The sequence below is a fragment of the Rhinatrema bivittatum genome, chromosome 9, assembly GCF_901001135.1.
Source record: "Rhinatrema bivittatum chromosome 9, aRhiBiv1.1, whole genome shotgun sequence".
In the NCBI taxonomy this organism is placed as follows: domain Eukaryota; kingdom Metazoa; phylum Chordata; class Amphibia; order Gymnophiona; family Rhinatrematidae; genus Rhinatrema; species Rhinatrema bivittatum.
In genome coordinates, this window is record NC_042623.1 from 24,715,591 (window position 1) to 24,722,155 (window position 6,565).

Genomic DNA, 6,565 nt, shown 5'->3' on the forward strand with positions numbered 1-6,565 from the left:
AAAATCATTATACTTGCACAGCAATGATGGGAGACACCCAATGTGCGCTACATAATGTCTGTGCCACTCTGTGGGTTAAGAGATCTTTGACTCATCTCTACACAGTCCAGAGTATTGGTTTAAACACTTGCTCCAAAGTTTCTGTAACCCCAGTGAATTTGGGCCTAAGTGCACACACTGATGCGGCTCTCCGACAGAGGCCAGGATGCCACCTGTTACCTAGAACTGACTGCTAGCCTGCTAGGTCATTAATGGGATGAGGTCAGGGAGAGTTCATACTCCCCACCTCCAATGGCATAGCTGCAGCGGTTCAGGGTACAGCGACACAGTGTGGATGGGAGGGATGCTAGCATTGCTAGGTTACACAATACACACGCGTACAAGAATCCATGCTCTGCGTCAGCAGCTAGATGACTGAGCGTATATGACGCCAGGTGGTAAAATAAATCATTTATAAAGAACATTAGAAAAAGATGGTGTCAACTGGTTAAGTTTAAATAAGTTGATAATATTTAAGTTAATTACAATTAAGATAATAAGATTTGAATGCATAAAAACCGAAATGAGTAAAGGTGTTAAATGCAAGAGAACAGCTACATCATTTAAATCCGAATGGCTAGATGAGACTGTTGAAACTAATACCGCGAAGTCGCACAGCCTAACTCGTGTAGCCCTGCGCAAAGTTTTTTCGTATGATGAAGATAAAGGAGTCATTTGTCTGATCTGCGCTGAAGCGAAAGCTGTAGGAGAGTTTTCTACGGGTAAAAGTTGGAACGAGGTCTGGAAACTGGATTTCCTCAAACAACATCTAGTAAGTAAATCTCACATTGACAGTGTAACAAAATTGAAAAATATGAATCTACTATTTCGCTGTGGGTTGAAGAACCTGTTACTAGAGACTCCAGAAGAAAAGCAAAGGAGGCAAATCATTGTAGAACGGAAGCGTTCAAATCCAGATGAGATAAAGGTCCTGATTGACAGCGTCTTGCTAGTCATCAAATTGAACTCCTCCATGCTGGCTGTTACAGATATAAATGAACACATGGCCAAATTTGTAAAGCTGCCAGATAGTTGGAGAAGTAAAAATTACGCATTTGAATTTCTTGAAGTCAACAGTGTTGTTCAAAATGATATAATGCAAGAAATTTCTTCGGCATTGTTCTACACGATAACCGTTGATGAAAGCACTGACATATCTTTGACCAAATGCTTTATACTTTAAGTATCGGCCTAGCAATGCTTTGGATTACAAAGTATCGTTTGGTGGCATTTTGCGATGAGAACATTGCAGTACTGCTTTAATCGTATCTGCCATCAAACTCTTTTATACAGCAAACAAGCTTGATTTAAGGAAGATGATTATGTTTACATTGGATGGAGCCTCTGTTATGTTAGGAAGAAAAAATGGAGTAGCAGCACAGTTGAAAAAAGAAATCCCACATCTAACTCAGCAACTCTGTGTAGCACATTGTGAAGATTTAGGAATAACTGATACATGGAAAGAAGTCAAACTGATGCAAGACATTGAAACTCTTATCAGAACTGTGTACTCGATGTTTAGTAGATCTATTTCGAAAAGAGTTAAATTTCAAGAAATCGTTGACGCCTCAGAGCATGATTCAGTGGCATTCAGGCCTTTAAATGAACTGCAATGGCTGTTTTGTTACAATATTTCAAGGAAGAGCGGGGAAAAGACCCAATTGCCAAATACTGTTTCAAGAAGCTGAGCACTTCTGAGTTTAGGGTAGCTCTGGAAATTTTGAATGATGTTCTATCAGATTTGGCTTCATTGTCTCTTCTTCAGAAGAAGAAGGATTTAACAACTCTAGAAATTCACCATTTAACTCAAGGCAAACTGAACAAGATCAGAAGTCAATATCTAACAAGCTCACCTCAGTGGAGTCAAAGTGTTAAAGCACTATTACAGGTACCAACCAATAGTGCAGTCGACACAAGCTCGCTGATCACATTTATCAATCTCTTGTGTTTCCATCTGGATGAAAAGTTTCCAGAAGAGGAAGTACAGGCATGGGCTGCATTTGATATTGGGTCACTTGTCAATTATGACTTCGATTTCGGAATTGATAACATAAAATCACTTTGTGCTCAATATAAAGAGTTTCTGCCTAAGGAGTTAATGTTGCGTCCATTGGTCTCAGACGGTTTCGACCCTTGTACCTCACCTTTTCCTCTGCTCTCCCCTCTAGCCTTGAGAGGATGGCTACCGCTGCGTCTGCAAGCCGCGCTCTCCGGCGTCTCTGGAACGGATATGGCGATGCCTCCTGCCATGTTTCTCCCAAGGGCCTCCTAGGGTGCGCACGCGCGCTCTATCCACGTCTTTATTCCAGCTATGGAGCGAACATCGAGGGCGTCCCCCTCAAGTGACGTCACACCATCCAGGTATATAGCCTGTACTTGTTTGCTAGCTCACTGAGTTAGCAAGGATTGGACTTGTCCGGTCTAAGCTACTCTGCTGCTTCCGTGCAGCTGCTGGAAGCTCTCTCTCTGCCCTTCGGGGTAATCTCTAACATGGGTACCCGCTCCTCGGGGCCCTCTGCTTTATTTCAAGTGCCTTACTGGTGAAGTTGGCAACAAGGATTGATCGCCGACTTGGTGACAAGGTTCAAGAGACCAAGACTCCCAGAAGACCCCTTCAGGGCAAAGCTCGAGTGAAGTCCACACCCAGGCCTGTTCCCTCAGGTCCAGTTGCTGGCGAGGAAGAACCAATGCAATTAGGCCGCAGTCACCTAACGTCAAAAGAGAGAAGAATGCGGAAGACGCTGGGGCTATGCATGTATTGTGGACAAGCTGGCCATGCTGTTCAAACATGCCCTATATGTCCGGGAAACTGGCAGACCTAAGTCCGGCGGGAGGACTCTTCTTGGGTCTTACTGCATGCTCTCCTCCACTCTCTCCTCCTGTATCCTTGATCTGCGGACCCTTAGAATATCAGACTCTTGCCTTAGTGGACTCAGGGGCAGGAGGTAATTTCATTTTACAACGACTAGTGGAGCACTTGCGGATTCCCACTACCACCATGACGTCTCCACTACTCCTATCTTCAATTCATGGAGAGCTCTTACCGGGTGAAGTAACCCAGCTCACCGAACCAGTATGTTTATGGCCCGGTGCTCTCCATTCTGAAACTATCTCCTTCTTTGTTCTAGAGAAGGCCATGCACCCTATAGCAGTGGTCCCCAACCTTTTTTGCACCAGGGACCGGCTTCAAGCAAGACCATTTTTCCATGGCCCGGCAAGGTGGGGTGGGGGTGGGGCAAGGGCGGGGCTTTGGTCATATGGGGGTGGGGTTATGGATGGGGTTAGATTTTAGTGCATACTTATCATTTAATTAGGATATTTATAATGTGAATGTGACTCAACTCACCATAGGTTCAGAATGTCCATTCTCTCTCACACATACACTGTCACATACATACACATTCATGCTCTTATACCCAACCATTAGCTCTTGCTCTCACAGATACCGACACACTCTCAGGCTGTAAGATACTCTCTCCCCGTCCACGTCCACCCCCCCCCCCCCCCACACACTCACACTCTTACTCCCCTGAATTTTCTCATACACACTCATGCTATCACTCTCACTGGCTCCCTCACAACCTCAGAGCCTCTCTCATTCCTCTGCTACCACTGTCACTGCTGCCGCGTGGCTATTGGGGAGGTGCTGATTGCTGCTACTGGCACTGAAGCCCATTCTGCTGCCTCGTACATTGTGAGATCCGCATAGAGAAAGTGCTATTCTTGCACATTCCCAAAGATTACATGTGCCAATCAGTAAAAAGTAATTTATTTTTTTTCACATCTGCTGTCTGATCTTAGTTTTCTAATCGGTTGGTCACAGGCTTTTTTTTCCCACCTTCCCTTTCTTATTTTTTTGCCAATTCCTTTTATATTGCCTTTTTTTCTATTTCTTTTCTCTCCATCTGTCTTCTTCCCTCACACACACAGTCAGGTTCTCTTTCTCACATGCTTTCTCTCTCTCTCACACACACACACTCTCACATGCTCTCTCTCATACAATCATTCATACACACAGTCTCTCACTGGCACATGCTGTCTGACTCTCTCACACACAGGCTGTTTCTCACTCCCACATGCTGACTTGCTCAAGCACAGGCTCTCACTGTCACATGCTCTCTCTCATACAATCATTCATACACACAGTCTCTCACTGGCACATGCTGTCTGAGTCTCACACACTCTGAGTCTCTCTCACTCCCACATGCTGTCTTGCTCAAGCACAGGCTCTCACTATCAAATGCTGTCTCTCTCATACAATCATTCATACAGTCTCTCACACACAGGCTCTCTCTCACTCCCACATGCTGTCTTGCTCAAGCACAGGCTCTCACTCTCACATGCTGTCTCTCTCACACACAGAGGCTCTCACATGCTCTCCGCAAACATTCAGGTCCTCACTCTCACACACAATCTCTCAACTCATCTCATACACGCACACACGCACTCTACAAACCCTCAGCCTCTCTCTTACCTCTGGGCCTCCTTTTCACGGGCCGCTACAGGATGGGCTCTGCAGCGGCCCTGGTCTTCTTGGGCTGCAATACTCCTCTTCTGCACGTGGCTGAAGCTCCTCCTCCTTCCTGCCCGCGCGGCTCCGGCAACATTTTTCTTCCGGGGCAAGGCGGGCAGGAAGTAGGAGGAGCACCTGCAGTGGATGAAGCTCCTCCTTCCTGCCCACGCGGCACTGGCAACAGAGTTCACCGCTCAGCCGCGACGCGCTAATTTGCTTTTCAGGTCGTGGGTTTGGAGGAGGCGGTTCTCCAGCCTCGCCCGGCCTCCCCGCAGCAGAGGCAGCCAATGAACGGCAGCCAGGGAGAGCGGCGCCATGGACCGGCAAAAAAACCCCAATGGCCCGGTACTGGTCCGTGGACCGGTGGTTGGGGACCCCTGCCCTATAGTACTGGGGCTACCCTGGCTGCAGCAGCATATGCCTCAATTCAATTGGGCCACTCTGGAACTTTCACGTTGGGGTCCAGATTGCCATGGTAAATGTCTGATGGAGGTCGCTCCTTTACCCTGCATGCCAACTACTCCATTGATGCCTGGGTTGCCGCCTCAATATGCATCCTTTCAAGATGTATTTTCCAAAAAAGCTGCAGACGTACTACCACCACACAGATCCTATGACTGCGCCATCAATTTGAAGTCTAACACTGAACCACCCAAAGGAAGGGTCTACCCTCTCTCCATGGTAGAAAATAAAGCCATGTCTGAATACATACAGGAGAACCTTCAGAAAGGCTTCATAAGACCCTCCAAGTCTCCTGCCGGCGCAGGCTTCTTCTTTGTGGGGAAGAAGGACGGAACGTTGCATCCATGCATAGACTACAGAGGTCTAAACGAGATCACTGTGAAAGACCGCTATCCCTTACCTCTCATCTCTGAGCTATTTGATAGACTACAGGGAACCAAGATATTCTCCAAGCTTGATCTCAAGGGAGCCTACAACTTAGTTTGCATCCGCTCTGGCGATGAATGGAAGACAGCCTTCAATACCCGGAACGGTCACTTTGAAAATCTAGTGATGCCCTTTGGCCTGTGCAACACCCCGGCTATCTTCCAAAGCATGATGAACGACATTCTGCGGGACCTTCTCTACAAATGTGTCGTTGTGTACCTAGATGACATCTTGATATTTTCCAAGACATGACCACTCATCTGGAGGATGTCAAAAGAGTGCTGCAAAGACTCCGCGAGAATCGTCTATACGCCAAGTTTTCTAAGTGCGAGTTTCACAAGGAATCAGTGCCTTTCTTAGGGTACACTGTTTCCAACCAAGGTTTCCAGATGGACCCACAGAAGCTGGAGAGCATTAAGAAATGGACACAACCCACAGGTCTAAAGGCTCTCAGACGATTTCTGGGATTTACCAACTACTACAGAACATTCATCAAGAACTACTCCTAACTAACTGTTCCGCTTACAGCTATGACTAAGAAAGGTGCCAACGTCGCCAATTGGTCTACCGAGGCAGTAACAGCATTCCAGAAACTGAAAGATGCCTTCTCGAGCAAGCCGTGCCTCCAACATCCGGATCCGACTCGGCCCTTCATCGTAGAGGTTGATGCCTCTGACGTTGGCGTAGGGGCCATACTAAGCCAGGCCGGTGACTCCAAGGCCTTACACCCATGCTCATTTTTCTCCCATCGCCTCTCGCCTGTGGAGAAGAACTATGGCATAGGAGATAAAGAGCTCCTGGCTATAAAGATGGCATTCGAGGACTGGCGTTCCTGGCTTGAAGGAGCACAACATCAGATCACAGTCTTTACAGACCATAAAAATCTGGAGTACCTCCGCCACGCACAGTGCCTAAACCATAAGCAAGCGAGATGGTCCCTGTTCTTCAACAGATTTGACTTTGTGTTGAAATACCGCCCTGGAGATAAGAACATCAGAGCAGATGCCCTATCTCACTCATTCCTCTCTGAGGACGTTCCAGATGAACCTAAGCATATCATCGACCTGAAAAGAGTTATCTTGTCAGCTACTCACCTAGTACCTGCGGGTAAGACCATTGTACCCA